Source organism: Dendrobates tinctorius, unplaced genomic scaffold (assembly GCF_039654945.1).
Source record: "Dendrobates tinctorius isolate UK_male_01 unplaced genomic scaffold, ASM3965494v1 ptg000164l, whole genome shotgun sequence".
NCBI classification, from domain to species: Eukaryota; Metazoa; Chordata; class Amphibia; order Anura; family Dendrobatidae; genus Dendrobates; species Dendrobates tinctorius.
In genome coordinates, this window is record NW_027361831.1 from 51011 (window position 1) to 70973 (window position 19963).

General features: G+C 44.8%; 1 protein-coding gene across 4 annotated transcripts in view; it reads left to right on the forward strand.

The window, feature by feature from the left end:
• The window catches only part of LOC141053009 (uncharacterized), a 117572-nt gene that overhangs the window by 46801 nt on the left and 50808 nt on the right, over positions 1-19963 (forward strand). The window contains exon 1 of one of the 4 annotated variants that reach the window (XM_073550333.1): positions 13009-13322. The exons of 2 other annotated variants lie outside the window; for them this stretch is intronic. The gene's annotated coding sequence lies outside the window, so the exon portion shown is untranslated. Of the gene's footprint in view, positions 1-13008; positions 13323-13377; positions 13466-19963 lie in introns of those variants that run through there. One more of the 4 variants, XM_073550337.1, reaches the window with a different exon arrangement.

Genomic DNA, 19963 nt, shown 5'->3' on the forward strand with positions numbered 1-19963 from the left:
GACATTAGTAAGAATAAAAACAATTTAAAAAGCAAAAACAAATTGGCCATATGTGACACTCCAAAAATGGTCCCAAAATAAGAACCTGATGCTCCACTCCTCCAATATGCTAGGCAAAAGGTGTTAGGAACGGCGGAACGCACTAAATAAATAAATAATAAAGTGCGCTCGCCGCTCAGGGTCCACCGTGCAGAAAGTGTTAACACTGCTGCTAATTAATGGCAGACGCGCTATATGGCGGTATAATGCACACAGGTTCAACTTCACCCGATGTGCGCAGAGCGGACTCTGTTAAATCACAGAGGCGCTGTAACATAAACATAAACACCAAGCCTGTTAGACTCACATGTCTCAGTGAAATTGAACGCACGGTATCTGGTCACAGGACACGAGTCCAAGACAGGGAGCGGTGTCCGTCTAGACCTACCGTGCGTGCGGCGTCGCTACTGCAGACGCCGGTAAGCACTGTTGAATGCAGCGCAGCGGCAGACACAGCCGCAATACGATAGTGCCGTGTTGTGAGTTCATTCTCCCCTTCACCTTTGATGTCTGATGAACTCCCTCTGCTGGTGAAGAGAGGTAGTGAAATTGATTGGGATGGGAAGAACCTGTCATCTGAACAGGCGGAGTGTGATTGGACATCTGGAATTTCTGAGTGGATATAAGGCAGCCAACGCCCTGCAGGGCTGCTGGTGATCCTTTCTGCTCTGAGCTCTTGCATCTAGCTTAGTTCCTAAAAACTAAAAGCTAAGTTTTTGCCCTGCTATTATTCCATGATATTTTGTCTGGTTTCCTTAGTGTTTGTATTCAGCCAGTCCTGGTTGGGACTGGCTGAATTCCATTTTTGTCTCTGATCAGTTGATCTCTTTGCTCTGTTTTCAGAATATACCTGAGTGCTGATATAGAGATTTTGAAGTCTAGCGACTTCAGGGCCTTTTTCCCTATCAGACGGTTGGGACATTTTTGGTAGGGTTTTTTGCGGATTGCAGCCGGCATCTTTTCTGTCCTATCTAGTTAGTTGGGCCCCATCGTTTGCTCAGCCTGTCTTTCTGTCTGTGTTTTCATCTGTTTTTCACCGACAATACATGTTGGGGGCTGTCTATTGCTTTGGGGTCTGCTCTGGGGCAGTTTAGATTTCCCCTTTCCTTCTTTAGGCTTATGTAGTTCTCCGGCTGTGACGAGGGGTCTAAGGCACCATAGGAACCCCCCACGGCTACTGTTAGTTGTGGTGTATAGGATCAGGGGTCTGCAATCCGATAGCTACCAACCTCTCCGGTTTTCTGGACTTAGCTTGTATTTTTGTTTTCTCCTCCTCCGGTGACTCATTCATAACAGTGCCGTGAGAGACGTGACACCACCGGATGCTAGTGTAGAGCTGCGGTGTGCACAGTGGCCTATGGCTTGCCACTGACTGGCGCTGACTCTTTCTATATTTCCCTATCCACATGCGTAATATCAGAGGGAGGGGAATCTTAATAAGTCAGTCACCAGAATCATGCATCCATCACCATTCCCACATCTATCCAGAAGAGTCTATACTAGCGCATGGCCGCCATGCGGACCTTTTATAGCCGTGCGCTGCTGGTACCTTCCAGATCTCTGAGATGGACCAATCAGATCAGGAGAAGGACCTGAGCACGTGACTCCCGACCTCCAATGGGAGACCTTCTCGTGAGCATGCTCTGTGGAGCGGCAGAGGAACTTAGCCTCAGGAATGACTTGCTGCAAAGCAGCATGTGAGGCTCTGGATTCCTGTTGTGTAGCTGCAGGAATCCGACGCCTAACAAAAGGTATATGTAAAAATGTAATCATACATATAATAAATGCGTGAATGTTCACAAGACACAGATATTTATATAGAGCATATATCAAATATAATAATAATATTCATCATGACAAGGCGTTATGTGCAAATAAGCAATAAAGTGCAAATCACTGAGAATGAACCAAAATTGCTAATGCAAGCTGCCAATAAAACAAGGATCTGAACCGTATTACACCACTATGTGACCCATTGGTCATATATGAGAAAAGTGGAAACGGAAGAAGAATATGATGTGGTATTAGCGGAAAACTAATAAAAAGTTTGCATGGTTATACTTGCAAATCTCTTAAACAAGAGATGAAAAAATGCAAAGAATGCCTGTAAGCCACAAACCCATAAGCGGAATGCGTCCTCAAGAAATCATGAACGAAAACCTAATGCCCGCATGGTGTTACAGGAGGAGGAAGAGGAGACCCCACGCGTATCGTCAACCTAAGCGTGGCTTCTTCAGGGGAATGGAGGTGAACCAATAGTCAAAAATGGCGTCTTTTTAAGTATCATAAAATTAGGATAAACTACTTACATATGAGAGGCTATCGGCGTGCATAAGACCGGCGTCCGGAAGCAGTGACTGCGCAAGCGCAGCTGATGCAACTTAAGTGGCTGGAGCCACCCATGGTAAACAAAGATACTGACGCGGGCGCAGTATAGAGCCGGCATCCAGCAGAAACAACTGCGCAAGTGCAGAAAGTGAAACCTGGCGGCTATGGTTTGCCAATAACAGAAATGTATGCACAGATGTCCGGAAGCAGTAAATGCGCAGGCGCAGCACATAGAGCGCAAATGGCAGGGACCACCGATAATGAGCAGAAATATTAGCGCTAGAGCAGTGTGCAGCCAGCGTCCAGCAGATATAACTGCACAGACGCAGCCAATGGAATATATTGGCTATAATTATTGATGGCAAATGAAAATTCCTGCGTAAGCATACTTCAAGGTGTCCTCCCCCATACATATATGTGGCTGGCATAAATCAGCAATAACTGCGCAAATACTAGAAATATATATATATATATATATATATATATATATATATATATATATATATATATATATATATATATATATACACACCACAAGTGGCTGATGCCACAAATAATGAACAAAGATGTAAGCACAGTCCCAATATATAGACGGCGTCCAGCATGGATAACTTCGCAAGCGCAGTGAAAAGGATTAACTGCTATAATAGCCAGTAATGAACAAAAGTTTGTGCGCAAGCGTACTTTAAGGTATCATCCCCAACATATGATCCCAGTCCAACATGTATTTTGTGCAGACACCCTATATTTTGGTCTATAAGTAGCGAGGTAGATGATAAATACCATATTCACTGAGGCATGCCCAAAAAATCTAAATCAAATACCGCAGAGAAATATAGCCAAAACACAGACCAAGGATATTAAAGTATAAACTGCTCAAATGAATAAAGTTATGTGTGTCCCCATAGATCAAAAAAGAAAAGGAAAACACCAGGTCCAGGATAGAATCAAGTGCGCAAAATCTGAACTGTATTAAGAACAAACTGGCGCACACCTTATTTATTGTTGAAAATACTCAGAAGATCATGAATATTGAAAAGTAATAAATATAAAAAGCTGGTGATGTCAATACAGCCGCATTTACTTAATATGAAAAGTCCCTATCGATAGTCACCCATTGGTATATATAATGAGTCCCCAAAATATGCATTGCTCAAGCAGAATGTATATGCACAAAAATATATTATAGGCCACAAAAGTCCAGTATTGCTTCTGGGCAAAGGCATGGAAAAGAGAGTGCTCTCCAAGTAAATCATCATAAAATGCTATGATGATTTCCCAAAAAAAAAAAAAACAACATTAATTACATGCATCACAGATCTGGCTGCCAAGTATCAAGAAAAAAACTAAAAGTTTGACCAGAGTTGATTTTAATCATTGGGATAGAATCAGTAAATGAAAAACTATAATGGCAGGAATTCTATCTACTGGTTTCCAGTAATTAGGATGAAGTGATTGGGGGCTGCTGCATTATAAGACCCCTCATGTTGTCCTTCCTTGTAACAGTCCATATGCCTCTCTGCCATGTGAGTGGGTGAGGGGCGCCACATTCCTCTCTTCCTTCCCCCCTTTACTCTATAGTAAAGGAAACGTTCCATTCACTCCTGCTCCTCCCCTTTAGCCAATTGCAAAAGGTCTTTTGAATCATTCCCTCTTTTCAGTACACATGTTAACAAGTCTCTCCCTAATGGATTCCTTATTTCATTCACAATAGCAGGTTCCACCACGCGTCTAATAGGACTATTGATTTCATCTACAAACGGCAAAATATTTCCCATCATCTCATCTTTCTCTGAGGTATGTCATTTTACATTTGGCTTATTCCCTATAATTTGTCAGACCCCAATGCGGCAGGACCTCAGTACTCTTCCCTGAGTCCACATCTGCTAATATTCAATTCCTTATCTACTGATTAGATATGATTGTCACTGTCCCATTCAGGCTGGTTTCACATTAGCGTTTTATCGCGCAGCGCATAGTGCGCTATTGGTCGCATGCGCAATGCTCCCCTATCTTTAACATGGCGGCGAAGGGTCTAGCTCTTGCACGCATTCATCAGCGTTTTCGTGCACTGCATTTTTTCCAGGTGTGCGCCCAGACGCACTATATGCTCCATGTTGCATTTTTTGTTCCACCCAACCTCGTAAAAAAGCGCAGGCGCACGTGTGCACACGGAATGCGCAAAAAAATAACATTATAGTCTATGGGGTCGCATGTGTGCGCATGGACTTGCGCACGTCTGCACTTCTCAGCGCATGCGATTTTTGAGTAAACAATGTCTAGACACTTGTTTAATCCCCCCCTACTCCTTTATTAATATGTGCAGTCACATCTTCCTCTGCATTCGCTAATTTCGCCAGGTCTTCGCCCTGTACCGCTATATCTGACCTGCATCTGTTGGGCGTCTGATAAAGGAAACAAGCTTCTCATTTTAGTTACCTGTTTTAGCATCATTTATCATTTACTACTCAGTTACAGTCTTTTGTTATATCCACACAAATCTTTTTTCATGGAACATTCTAAAATAATAATTACTGTTAATGGAGTGAAAAAGGGAAAAAAGAAAATTTAAAGTGACAATAAAAAGTAAAAAATAACAAATATAATAGGTGGTCCAATTGATAATGAAGTGAAAAACTGTGATGTAAATATTGCTACAAAATTAAAACTAATGTTTATCAGGAGGGATATGTAAATTATTATTGGGAATGTGATAAAAATATTACTGCAGTGTTTAACTTAGTGTTTATAATATGGAGATGTGTAAATTATTGGGATAAAAAAACATGTGAAATAGAGATCTCGCCAGCTATATCGCTTGTGTGTGACATGGATCAGCGACCGGCCCCCCTGCTGGATATCGCTGATCGTGCTCGAACGTACTGGGCCATTTTTTGATCGTTGGGCTCCCAGTGGCATGCGGGCATCGCTGTGTGTGGCAGCGAGTGACCAGCGATCAGCGACGCTGGGAGCTGGTTTCCAATGTAAACAGCGGGTATCTAAGAGCCGTGCTGCTCTTAGTTACCCGCTGTTTACCCTGGAAACCAGTGTGCACGCTGGTCCTGATTGCTGGAGGTGCTGTCTATGTCCCAGCGATCCCATCCACGTCGGATCGTTGGTGGGATCGCTGGGACCTCGTTGTGTGAAACGGGGCCTTAATACTTTGCCTAAATCTCCCCCTCTGTTTAATTGCACCTGGTCTATGGCTTTAATTTTAAAACCCTAGGGATTGGAGTTATGATATATTTTAAAGTGCTTTGGTAAAATTTTTAAAGTACTAAGGCCGGTTTCACATTAGCGCATTTTCAGCGCGCGCACGGCCGGGGGTAGCTCCGCCCCCGATCCGGCTCTCTGCCCGGCGTGCCCGCCCCTTGCTTGTAGCGCCGCCTACTAGCGGACAGCGGCGCCTGCGATCGGCGCACCCTATCTTTAGCATAGGGTGCGCAGATCGTGCGCTAGTTGCGCTTTGACCTGCGCTGCGCACTTTTGACGGTGCGCCGTGCGCGCCAAAATCAAACTTTTCGGATTTTGGCGCGCACGGCGCACCGTCAAAAGTGCGCAGCGCAGGTCAAAGCGCAACTAGCGCACGGCCTGCGCACGATCTGCGCACCCTATGCTAAAGATAGGGTGCGCCGATCGCAGGCGCCGCTGTCCGCTAGTAGGCGGCGCTACAAGCAAGGGGCGGGCACGCCGGGCAGAGAGCCGGATCGGGGGCGGAGCTACCCCCGGCCGTGCGCGCGCTGAAAATGCGCTAATGTGAAACCGGCCTAACATCTTCTATAGCTGCGGATTTCTCGATGTCTCTGACATGTTCCCTAGTTCGAACTCTCAGTTCTTGGGTGGTAAGCCCCATATAAAGGTATACCGTATATCTTGTTGCAGGGGCACTGCCCATGATAAATTACTCCCTTGGAGCCATAGTTCAGGTTCTCCCGTATGTCATAAATCTTAGTGCCATCATGATTAGAAAAGGTCTTAGTTTTGCATAATTTTCTACATGCTTTGCATGAATTACATGGGGAAAAACCCATTAGACATTGATTTTGTTGATTAGAGTACTGAGGTAATAATGATAATAATAATCTTTATTTACATAGCGCCAACATATTCCACAGCGCTTTACAGTTTAACAGTTTCAAAACACAAGTCATAAGTAACAACATTAACAGTACAATAATCAACCCCTTCACTACCAAGGGTGGTTTGCACGTTAACTCCCGGGCCAATTTTTACAATTCTGACCACTGTCCCTTTATGAGGTAATAACTCTGGAACGCTTCAACGGATCTAGGCGATTCTGACATTGTTTTCTCATGACATATTGTACTTCACTTTAGTGATAACATTTCTTTGCTATAACTTGCCGTTTATTTATGAAAAAAACGGAAATATGGTGAAAATTTAGAAAATTTTGCGATTTTCATACTTTAAATTTTTATGCCCTTAAACCAGAGAGTTACGTGACACAAAATAGTTAATAAATAACATTTCCCACATGTCTACTTTACATCAGCACAATTTTGGAAACAAATTTTTTTTTTTGTTAGGAAGTTATAACGGTTAAAAGTTGACCAGCTATTTCTCATTTTTACAACAAAATTTACAAAACCATTTTTTTTAGGGACCACCTCACATTTGAAGTCACTTTGAGGGGTCTATATGGCAGAAAATACCCAAAAGTGACACCATTCTAAAAACTGCACCCCTCAAGCTACTCAAAACTACATTCAAGAAGATTATTAACCATTCAGGCACTTCACAGGAGCAAAAGTAACATGGAAGGAAAAAATTAACATTTAACTTTTTAGTCACAAAAATGATCTGTTAGCAACAATTTTTTTAATTTTCCCAAGGGTAACAGGAGAAATTGGACCACAAAAGTTGTTGCCAATTTGTCCTGATTATGCTGATACCCTATATGTGGGGGGGGACCACTGTTTAGGCGCATGGCAGGGCTCGGAAGGGAGCAGCGCCGTTTGACTTTTTCAACCTAAAATTGGCTGGAATTGAGATTGGACGCCATGTTGCGTTTGACGAGCCCCCAATGTGCCCAAACAGTGGAAACCCCCTACAAGTGACCCCATTTTGGAAACTAGACCCCCTAAGGAACTTATCTAGATGTGTGGTGAGCACCTTGAACCCCCTAGGGCTTCACAGGAATTTATAACGCCTGGGCGTGAAAATAAAAAATCATATTTTTTCCACAAACATGATCGTTTAGTCCCCAATTTTTTATTCTCCCAAAGGTAGCAGGAGAAATTGGACCCCAAAAGTTGTTGTCCAATTTGTCCTGAGTACGCTGATACCCTATATGTGGGGGGAACCACTGTTTGGGCGCACGGCAGGGCTTGGAAGGGAAGCAGCGTCATTTGACTTTTTCAACCTAAAATTGGCTGGAATTGAGATTGGACGCCATGTTGCGTTTGACGAGCCCCCAATGTACCCAAACAGTGGAAACCCCCCACAAGTGACCCCATTTTGGAAACTAGACCTCATAAGTTACTTATCTAGATATGTGGTGAGAACTTTGAACCTCCAAATGTTTCAGTAAAGTTTATACTGCCCAGGCGTGAAAATAAAAAATCCTATTTTGTGCCCACAAAAAAGATCGTTTAGTCCCCAATTTGTAATTTTCCCAAGCATAACAGGAGAAATTGGACCCCAAAAGTTGTTGTCCAATTTGTCCTGAGTACGCTGGTACCCCATATGTGGGAGAAAACTACTGTTTGGGTACACGTTGGGGTTCAGAAGGGAAGAAGTGACGCTTTGGAATGCAGACTTTGATGGAATGGTCTGCGGGCGTCATGTTCCGTTTGCAGAGCCCCTGATGTGGTTAAACAGTAGAAACCCCCCACAAGTGACCCAATTTTGGAAACTAGACCCCCTAAGGAACTTATCTAGATATGTGGTGAGAACTTTGAACCCACAAGGGCTTCACAGAAGTTTATAACGTACAGCGGTACAATTAAAAAATCATATTTTTTCCACAAAACTGATCTTTTCACCCCCAATTTTCATTTTACCAAGGGTAACAGGACCCTAAAAGTTATTGTGCAATTTGTCCTGAGTACGCTGATACCCCACATGTGGGGGTAAACCACTATTTGGGTGCATGGCAGAGCTCGGAAGGGAAGCAGCGCCATTTGACGTTTTTGGCTGGAATTGAGATCGGAAAGCATCGCGTTTGGAAAGCCCCTGATGTACCAAAACAGTGGAAACCCCCCACAAATGACACCATTTTGGAAACTAGACCCCCCAAGGAACTTATCTAGATGTGTGGTGAGAACTTTGAACCCCCCAGTGCATCACAGAAGTTTATAATGCCTGGGCGTGAAAATAAAAAAAATCATATTTTTTCCACAAACATGATCTTTTAGTCACCAACTTTTTTATTTTCCCAATGGTACCAGGAGAAATTGGACCCCAAAAGTTGTTGTCCAATTTGTCCTGAGTACGCTGATACCTCATGTGTGAGAGAAAACTACTGTATGAGCACACGTCGGGGCTCGGAAGGGAAGCAGTGACGTTTTGGAATGCAGACTTTCATGGAATGGTCTGCGGGTGTCATGTTGCTTTTGGAGAGCCCCTGATGTACCTAAACAGTGGAAACCTCCCACAAGTGACCCCATTTTGGAAACTAGATCCCCTAAGGAACTTATCTAGATGTGTGGTGAGCACTTTGAACCCCCAAGGGCTTCACAGAAGTTTATAATGCCCGGGCATGAATATAAAAAAATCATATTTTTTCCACAAACATGATCAATTAGTCCCCAATTTTTTTATTTTCCCAAGGGTACCAGGAGAAACTGGACCCCAAAAGTTGTTGTCCAATTTGTCCTGAGTACGCTGATACCTCATATGTGGGAGAAAACTACTGTATGGGCACACGTCGGGGCTCGGAAGGGAAGTAGTGACGTTTTGGAATGCAGACTTTGATGGAATGGTCTGCGGGTGTCATGTGCGTTTAGAGAGCCCCTGATGTACCTAAACTATTGAAACTTCCCACAAGTGACCCCATTTTGGAAACTAGACCCCCCCATGGAACTTATCTAGATGTGCGGTGAGCACTTTGAACCCCCAAGTGCTTCACAGAAGTTTATAACGCCCGGGCGTGAAAATAAAAAAATAATTTTTTTCCACAAAAATGATATTTTTGCCCCCAATTTTTTATTTTCCTAAGGGTAACAGGAGAAATTGGGCCCCAAAAGTTGTTTTGCAATTTGTCGTGAGTAGGCTGATACCCCATATGTGGGGGTAAAACACTGTTTGGGCGCATGGCAGAGTTTGGAAGGAGCACCATTTGACTTTTTCAACGCAGAATTGGCCGGAATTGAGATCAGATGCCATGTTGCATTTGGAGAGCCCCTGATGTGCCCAAACAGTGGAAACCCCTAATTCTAACTCCAACCCTAACCCCAACACACCCCTAACCCTAATCCTAGCCATAGCCCTAACCCTAGCCCTAACCCTAGCCCTAACCCTAGCCCTAATGGGAAAATGGAAATAAATACATTTTCTTTTAATTTTATTATTTTTCCCTTACTAAGGGGGTGATAACGGGGGGTTTGATTTACTATTTACGGCGGTTTTTATGTTTGGCAGCTGTCGCACGCTAAAAGACACTTTTTATTGTAAAAATAGTTTTTGCATCACCACATATTGAGAGCTATAATTTTTCCATATTTTGACCCACCGAGTCATGTGAGGTCTTATTTTTTGCGGGACGAGTTGACGTTTTTATTGGTACCATTTTCGGGCACTGACATTTTTTGATCGCTTTTTATTTTGTTTTTTGGGACGCAGAATTTACAAAAACCAGCGTTTCATGAATTTCTTTTGGGTGGTGCGTTTACGCCGTTCCGGCTGCGGTAAAATTTAGAAGGCGGTTTTATTCTTCGGGTCAGTACGGTTACAGCGATACCTCATTTAGGTCATTTTTTTATGTTTTGGCGCTTTTATGCTATGAAAACAATTTTATATAAAAAATAATTATTTTTACATCACTTTATTCTGCGAGCTATAACTGTTTTATTTTTTCTCTGATGATGCTGTGTGGCAGCTCGTTTTTTGCGGGACAAGATGACGTTTTCAGCGGTACCAAGGATATTTATATGTGTCTTTTTGATCGCGCGTTATTGCACTTTTTGTTCGGCGGTATGATAATAAATCATTATTTTTTGCTTCGTTTTTTATTTTTTAAGGGGTTCGCTTAAGGGGTTAACTATTGGGACAGTTTTATAGGGCGGGTCGTTACGGACGCGGCGATACCAAATATGTGTACTTTTATTGTTTTTTGTTTTTTTTTATTTAAAAAAAATGAATTTATTGTGGAATATTTTTTTTTTTTTTTTATTTATTTAGCAATTTTTTAAAAATTATTTTTACACTTTTTTTTTTTTTTTTTTACTTTAATACAATGTCCCAGGTGGGACATAACTGTCCTGTGACAGATCGCTGATCTTTCACATCACAGATCACTGTGACAGATCAGCGATCTGTCACAGGCAGTCCAGAAGGCTTCCTCATGCCTGCGCTTTGCAGGCACTGAGGAAGCCAGCTTCCTGCAGGCCCCGGAGGTCCCTGCCACCATATTGGATCCGGGGACCTGCAGGAAAGGAGCCCCCCGCAGCAGCGCTGCACATTGCGCTGCTGTGGGGGGCTCAGGGAAGCACGGAGGGAGCCCCCTCCCTGCCGATGCTTCCCTTTAACCCCCGGTACACCGCGATCGTGTTGATCGCGGTGTGCAAGGGGTTAACGTGTCGGGGCGGTCCGTGACCGCCCCTGACACATTGTGCCGGGTGTCAGCTGTGATAATCAGCTGACACCCGGCCGCGATCAGCGGCACTCACCACGTGGGCGCCGCTGATCGCTGTGACGTAATATTCCGTCCATGGTAATTAGGTCCAGGGTCACATGGACGGAATATTACGTCCATTGTAGGTAAGGGGTTAATAAGTCAGTCACCAGAATCATACATCCATCACCATTCACACATCTAGCAAGAAGAGTCTATACTAGCGCATGGCCGAACAGCCATGCAGATCTTTTATAGCTGTGCGCTGCCGGGACCTTCCAGATCTCTGAGATGGACCAATCAGATCTGGAGAAGGACCTGAGCACGTGACTTCCGACCTCCAATGGGAGATCGTCTCATGAGCATGCTCAGTGGAGCGGCAGAGGAACTTAGCCTCAGGAATGACTTGCTGCAAAGCAGCATGTGAGGCTCTGGATTCCTGTTGTGTAGCTGCAGGAATCCGACGTCTAACAAAAGGTATATGTAAAAATGTAATCATACATATAATAAATGCGTGAATGTTCACAAGACACATATATTTATATAGAGCATATATCAAATATAATAATATTCATCATGACAAGGCGTTATGTGCAAATAAGCAATAAAGTGCAAATCACTGAGAATGAACCAAAATTGCTAATGCAAGCTGCCAATAAAACAAGGATCTGAACCGTATTACACCACTATGTGACCCATTGGTCATATATGAGAAAAGTGGAAACGGAAGAAGAATATGATGCTGTATAGGCGGAAAACTAATAAAAAGTTTGCATGGTTATGCTTGCAGATCTCTTAAACAAGAGATGAAAAAATGCAAAGAATGCCTGTAAGCCACAAACCCGTAAGCCAGCTCCTTGGCCAGTTTCTTTGACCTCATGATTCTCATTTGGTCTTAGGGTATGTGCACACATTGCGGATTCAGCTCTTGGCAGAAAATGCAGGTGTGTTTTTGATGCATTTTTGCCGCAGATTTGATGCGGTTTTTCAGTGTGGTTTTGCCTGCAGATTTGTATGCTTCTTCCCATGCGGTGTCTGCATCTGCTGCAGATAACTCTCAAGAAAGAACCCTGGTAAAATACACTTTCAGAACTCAGAAGCTACAAAAACGTATTCTATTGGGGATAGGCTCTCATGTTCTACTACGGGTGTCATTTATATTATCAAATGCCCATGCGATAACATTTATGGAGGATGCACAAAAAGGAAATTGTCACAAAGGGTAAATGAACACCTGAAGAACATCAAAAAGGGTTTTGAAGGACACCCGCTGTCAAAACATTTTAAGGATATACATAATCAATCCTATAAGGGGCCACAATATTTTGGTATATAAATTATTCCTACGCATTGGAGAGGGGGCGATCATATAGGCCACATGTCAAGAGTCCACATGGATCTTCCTTCTGGATAGCCTGGCACCAAAAGGCCTCAATTTTGAAATGGAGTTATATGCCTTCTAGCGTCAAATATATGTACCGTATATAAAAGAAAATTAATATTTTCCCCCTCGGTTGTTCTCAAAAATTTTTTTAAACAACAGAATTTTATTACCATACAACTGGTTTTACAAAGAAATAATTTTGAACCTTATTGTAAACTATTTATATTTTCGAGAGATAGAGTGAGTGTGTATGTGTTTTAAATGTTAATAATAAACTTTTCTAACAATGTTTTATATTATCACATACTTTCACAAATAGAATCTGTGCACCTTTATATAGATGGCCAACATATTAACCCCTTCTAACATACAAGCACTTAGTACTCAGAACACAACAGGTCATCAGACACAGAACTCATCACTCAAGGGGTTAAGGAAGTCTCTGATGGAGGAGGCGATCATCCTAGATTCCATACCGCTCCCTCAGTGCAGCCTGGAGCAATTTCCCTGACAGAGGGGCACGCATTCCTCCCAGAAACGCCTTGGGTTCCTTTTTGTCCCCTTTGGGACACCGTACTGTGTGACGTCACACTCTTTTCACTGCCACTGTCCATTTTGGATTGAGGCCCCCAGGCCGGAGTGTTCCGTAGCTCCGCACACTTGGCTTCTCTCCTCACAGCAGTGTGCCTTCCTCCAGCGCCAAGGACGCCGCTCTCATCCGTCAGCCTGTCCAGCCACATCGCTGCCAGCAGGACTTTCCTGTCACCTCAGCCCTGAGTGAGTCTCCTAACAGTGTAATAACCCGGCGTCACCGCTGGGAGCGCCTTGGCGCCTGCGCACGAGTGTATACACCGGACTGGAAGCTTATAGAAGCAGAGGCCTGTACAGTGTAATCTCCATGATGTGATCCCAGCCCCATGGTATAGTAACCTCGCTAAAAATGCGGCTCTTCTTGCAAACAATGCTCCTTTCCCCACTTTTATCACTCCAGTCTCTTCACTATAAAGCCTGGGCCTCAGTATACAGCTGTACAGGGGTCTAGTGAAGGCTTTTTAGCCATTTTCTCAGAATGTAAGCTCCTGGGTTCAGGCCCTCACTCCTGTCCGTATTGCTGATTTCTGTTATCCTCTAATATCTGATATTTGCCCATGTGTTCTACATTAGTCAGTGCAGTGACATCTGCCGGCACTGATTATTCTAAGGCTATGTGCACACGCTGCAGATCCACAAGTGATTTACAGTACAATGTTATTCTATGGAGGAAAAACCGCTGTGCACATGCTGCGGAAAAATCCAAGCGGAAACGCAGCAGTTTATTTTCCGCAGCATGTCAATACTTTGTGCTGATTCCGCATAGTTTTTACACCCATTCCATTATAGGAATCCGCAGGTGTAAAAACACAGGCCAAATCCGCACAAAATCCACAATAAATCTGCATAAAAACCTCACGGATTTAGACCTGCGGATTCTGCCAAGAGATGCAGATTCCGCACAGAAAATTCCACACAGAAATCCACAACATGTGCACATACCCTTATAAGTAAATCCTTGGACACATGTTCCAGGTTCCTACAGAGTAACTCTGATATCTGCACCATACATGGCACCCCTTACCTCCCAATCCTGGTATGCATGGTCCCACCTCATCCCTATCGTAGGATGTATGGTCCCCTCATCCCCAATCCTGGTATGCATGGTACCCCTCACCCCCCAATCCTGGTATGCATGGTCCTCTCATCCCCTATCCTGGTATGCATGGTACCCCTCACCCCCCAATCCTGGTATGCATGGTACCCCTCACCCCCCTATCCTGGTATGCATGGTACCCCTCACCCCCCTATCCTGGTATGCATGGTACCCCTCACCCCCCTATCCTGGTATGCATGGTACCCCTCACCCCCCTATCCTGGTATGCATGGTACCCCTCACCCCCCTATCCTGGTATGCATGGTACCCCTCACCCCCCTATCCTGGTATGCATGGTACCCCTCACCCCCCCATCCTGGTATGCATGGTCCCTCCTCATCCCTATCGTAGGATGTATGGTCCCCTCACCCCCAATCCTTGTATACTTGGCACCCCTCACCCCCCTATCCTGGTATGCATGGTACCCCTCACCCCCCTATCCTGGTATGCATGGTACCCCTCACCCCCCTATCCTGGTATGCATGGTCCTCTCACCCCCCCATTCTGGTATGCATGGTCCCTCCTCATCCCTATCGTAGGATGTATGGTCCCCTCATCCCCAATCCTTGTATACTTGACACCCCTCACCCCCCTATCCTGGTATGCATGGTACCCCTCACCCCCCTATCCTGGTATGCATGGCCCGTCATGCCTCTAATGGTATATATGTTCCCCTCACGCCCCCAATCCTGGTATGCACGGCACCCCATTCCTCATCCTAGAATGCATGCCCCCCCCTCCACCCAATCCTGGTATGCATGGTCCTCTCACCCCCCTATTCTGGTATGCATGGCCCCCGCACCTCCCTTTTGTGGTATGCATGGTCCCCTTGATGATTCTGTCACACTAAGGTGCGACCCGTCTTAATTGTCTGTGGCCGAATTGTAGCTTGGCACAAGGTATACGTATACTCGAGAAAAGAATACACAAGACAAGAGGGTATCGTGTCAGTATGATTCTTCTCTGTCTTTAATCAAACGTGTACAGCTTTTATAACAGAATTTGAGCTACATCATCAGTTACATCATGGGCATGTTTCCAGTTACTATTTGCTTTTCCCAGGTCGCTACACAATCATTATGTACATTTCTGGGTTACCGTTTACTGCTCCCTCATTGCTAGCTAATACTTATATACACAAGTATTGTCTTCTAGCTTGACTCACCCTGGTCCACCCAGTTTATTCAATATTTGATGAAGCTTAGGTGAGTGATACCATACAGAAACAACTCTAAGAAAATATAAGAAAATCAGAAGTATCTTAAAGCAACATGATCCCAATATCCAGCAAAGCGTCCATATAGTGATACAGTTTTGATTCTTGTATATATTCATGTGCCATATATTCTTCCCTTAACAGTCCCTCCTTTGGAGATATGCAAAATCAAAACCCTAATCTCGTCGAGCCTATCGATCTGTCCTCCCGGCCTACCTATCTCAACAATGCTGGAACCTAACTAACTAATCTTCACCGTATATACGAGACGACCCATCTCTAGTAGATGGACCCCCTCCTAACGGACTTTGCACAGGAGGAAGTCAGATCCTGGACTTTCCCTCATTGGCTTGCTTCAGACAGGCATATTCCGGAGGTGGTGATTGCATGTTTTCATACAGGGAATCTTCGAAATCGGCATGCATGGTCATCACTGTAGTTTCCATAGTTTTCATCATCATTTTCTTAAGACATGGAGCTAAGCAGCATAGAATTAAGGCAACAATAATTAGAACACATAATATGGTTATTCCAAACTTTGTAAGTGCTTTTTGCCAGCCATTCCACCACCCAAACCAGGTATCCCATTTGTCATCGGTTCCAGAGTTTTGAGCTAACTCTTCTGATAGGTCAGTAAGGCCTTTAAGTGCTCTGGATATACTTCCAGAGGGGGCAGTATTGTTCGGTATATAGGTGCAGCAACTGGAACCTATCATTTTGCAGACTCCGCCTTTTTCTGCTAGGATCATATCTAAGGCCATCCTGTTCTGGAAGGCCATGATGGATGTAGGGCCTAATTGCTCACTGAGTCCCCGTATAGCATCTCTAGTAAAATTAACAAACCTCTGCTGATTATAGTATAAGTAATTTATCCATTTTACATTCTTATTTACCCCAATCATGGGAATAATTGACTCAAAACCAGCTGCTATCTCATTTCTGGCTTTAAACTCATTAGGTACCCCTTGTGGAAGTCCAATAGAATCTATGTAAATATGGGGGTCAAAAGAACCTTGAAGTTCCTTCTTTCCTTGGAGTTCCCTTTTTACCCTTTTTGGCAAACGTCTTTCTTGGAGTACTTGATCCCAGCCGGGTAAATCAAATATATGGAAAGGCATAAGGGCTTTTACTATGGCACACTGTCCTTTCCATGGAACAGTGAGTCTTGGCCTGATCTTCATGTCCCCACATAACCAATATACATCAGGCAATTGGTAAATTTGGCCTATTAACAAGGAGTCGTTATATAGGTTACCTTCCTGTACCTGAATGACTTGATTATTACAGTAACCAGATGGTAGATTGTTCACTTGTCTACCAGGGGCATCTCGTTGGAAGCAGGTGTAATTACCTGGGTAGGGGGTAATCCCATGACCAGTTGGTTCGGTATTTTGATGAGGTGGGTATAGATGGGCTATGGATTGGCATTTTTGTGAGTCACCTGGTTGATTATCCATGTATAGAGATAGGGTACACAGGAATCCCTTCTCATCTTCCCAGGGGTTAATTGGGAAAGGTACGGTGCCTAAATGGGGTCTGGCGGTGGTGCAAGCTATGCATGAGGAGCGGTTTGCACTAGTGGCGGTATATCTCACCCATTCGAGCCAGATGTTGGAGTCAGAAAACCCTGTTTCTATGGCAAGTTCTTCCTCATATGTCAAATCTACTAGGAACTTAGCTCCTGGTACTGGTTCATCTATCTCTTCAGTTGATGGTCTAGATTCAAGGTTTCTTAATCGGAATTTACCCATGTTGTCACCCTTCCCGGCTCTACCGGCTTTTGTACTTGAGCCTAGTACGTACAACCCTTGGTCATTTAATGAGGGGTTGTCAATAGTAAGGTAGAGAACTATGCATCCCTCCCTGGGGCAGTGAGTGGCAGGGATGGGTAAGCCTGGAAAGGCTCTCTGGCCTTTGAAAGGGGCTTTAGTCAGAGTCAGGCGGGATAATAGGCTGGTTCCCCATTTGTCCCTTCGCTCTAAGGCTGGGAGTGGTCGATAACCCCAATCATGTTCACCGGTGTTCCATCCAACAAGAGCCCAATCCTCACAGTTTGACCCTTCCCCCCTTTCAGCTGTGGTGACACAGATGAATTGGGTACCTAACCAAATATCAAACTGTCCCATGGGGCCTGGGCAGTCTACTATAAGACAATAGTCAAATTGATATGTTACCCTGGGGGTGGAAACATTATACCAGAAAGTCATCATGCCCTCCTCATGAGTGATTGTCCCCAGGAGGTTGGCTACAGGGTGAATTAAGTAAAGGATAAGTATTAGGCAGATGAAGGGTGGTGGTCGCCACTGGCTTCTGGATCTGGGACCTTCTTGCAGTGTGAAGCGTGGATCCATGTGGGCTTGCCCTCGAGCTTGACAGCTGTGGTAGTAGTCAGCAGGACTTGGTATGGGCCGTCGTATCTGGGTTCCAGGGTACGTCTGTTGAACCTCTTAGTGAGGACCCAATCACCAGGCTGGATCGTATGGGTTCCTTCTAGGTCCTGTGGATCTGGGATGGATGAAAAAACTCGAGAATGTATTTTAGTTAAGTGCTTAGTTAGTTCAATTACAAACTTAGTCAAAGTGTCATACTGCAGAGACAACTGTTGTGGGAAATACAGTCCTAGCCTTGGAGCACTACCAAACAGGATCTCGTATGGACTAAGCTTGGTGGGACCAGCAGGTGTATGTCTGATGCTGAACAGTGCGAGGGGAAGACTCTCATGCCATGGTCTTCCTGTCTCCTGTGCAGCTTTTAGCATCTTACACTTTAATGTACCATTCAACCTCTCAACCTTGCCACTGCTTTGTGGGTGATATGGAGTATGTAGGGCCAACTCGGTCCCGAGGGCCTCCCATATCTCTTTTGTGAGATTGGCTGTGAATGCGGGTCCTTGATCACTTTCTATGGTCTCTGGGAGCCCATACCTGCACACTATTTCTGAGAGAAGTTTTTTAGCAGTGGTTTTTGCTGACTGGTTCTTGACAGGGAAGGCTTCTGGCCACCCTGAAAATATGTCTATTGCTACTAAGGCATACTCAAAACCCCCTGAGTGTGGCATTTGTATGTGATCTATCTGTATGCGCTGAAAAGGGTACAGGGGTCTGGGTGTACATTTCTGAGGTGTTTTTTCGGTTTTTCCTGGATTGCATCGGGTACAGACAAGACACCCTTTTGTAATGTTGGCGGCTACTGTTGAAAAGCCTGGTGCGTGGTAATACTGGCGGACAAGGTTGTGCATCTTGACCTTGGACTGGTGAGTTGTGCCATGAGCCCATTTGGCCACCATAGGGTAGAGGACTCTTGGTAGGCAGGGCTTTCCTCTGTACATCATCAGATGTCTGGCATCTATTGTGGCTCCATCCAGGGTCCAGTGGTCCTTCTCTTCTTTGGATGCTTGTTTCTGAAGTGTGGAGAGTGTCTTCTCCCAGGGCTCCTTTTCCTCTGATACTGAGTCCTTAAGAGAGAAAAGATGAACAGTTTCTGGGTCAAGTGGTAGTAAGGCAGCCTCTTTTGCTGTGACATCAGCCAGTCTGTTGCCCACTGCTTCCTTTGAAGTTCCTCCAGTGTGTGCTTTTACCTTTACCACCGCAACTCTTTCTGGCATCAACAAGGACTCCATTAATTCTTGTATGGCTCTGTGGTGTCTGACAGGCGTTCCATTGGATGTGATGAAGTCTCTTGCTCTCCAGATTGGTCCATAGTCATGACAAACACCATGAGCATAGCGTGAGTCAGTGTATATTGTGGCTGTGCGTTGAGCAGACATCCGGCATGCTTCTGTTAAAGCTCGCAGTTCCGCTTCCTGGGCAGAGGCGGATGGGGGTAATGGTTGTGCTAGTAACACAGTATCTTCTGTAACTATTGCCATACCCGTATGGAACCGGCCTTCTTGGTCTGCATATCGTGATCCATCCACAAAGAGTGTCAGGTCCGGGTTTTCCAAAGGAACATCCGTGACTGAATCAAACCCGGAGGTCTCCTGTCTCATCAGAGCGAGACAATCATGTTGGGCCATTTCAGAGTCGACTACCTCTTCCACTGATGTGTCAGAGATGTGGTCTTCGCCCTCCCCTCCTTCTGGCAGAGGTAGGAGAGTGGCTGGGTTAAGAACAGCACACCTGGAGATGGTAACGTTGTCTGGAAGCAGAAGGGAGCATTGGAGACGTAAGTGGCGGGCGGCAGACAGATGCTTCGGCTGTGTCTGGGCCAGGATGGCAGTAATGTCATGAGGTGCCATGATCTTCAGCTGGTGACCCAGTATGACATCAGATGTTTTGTCCAGGAGTAGGTGGGTTGCAAACACAGCTCTCATGCAAGTTGGGGCTCCACGAGCCACTGGATCCAATCGGGCAGAGTAGTACCCAAGAGGGCGTTGTCTTCCTCCATGGAGCTGCGTCAGGACTCCAGTTGCATGTCCTTGTTTTTCCATGACAAACAGGCAAAATAGCTTGTTGTAGTCTGGTAGTCCTAGGGCCGGAGAGGATGTGATGGCAGTCTTTAGCGTGTGGAATCCAT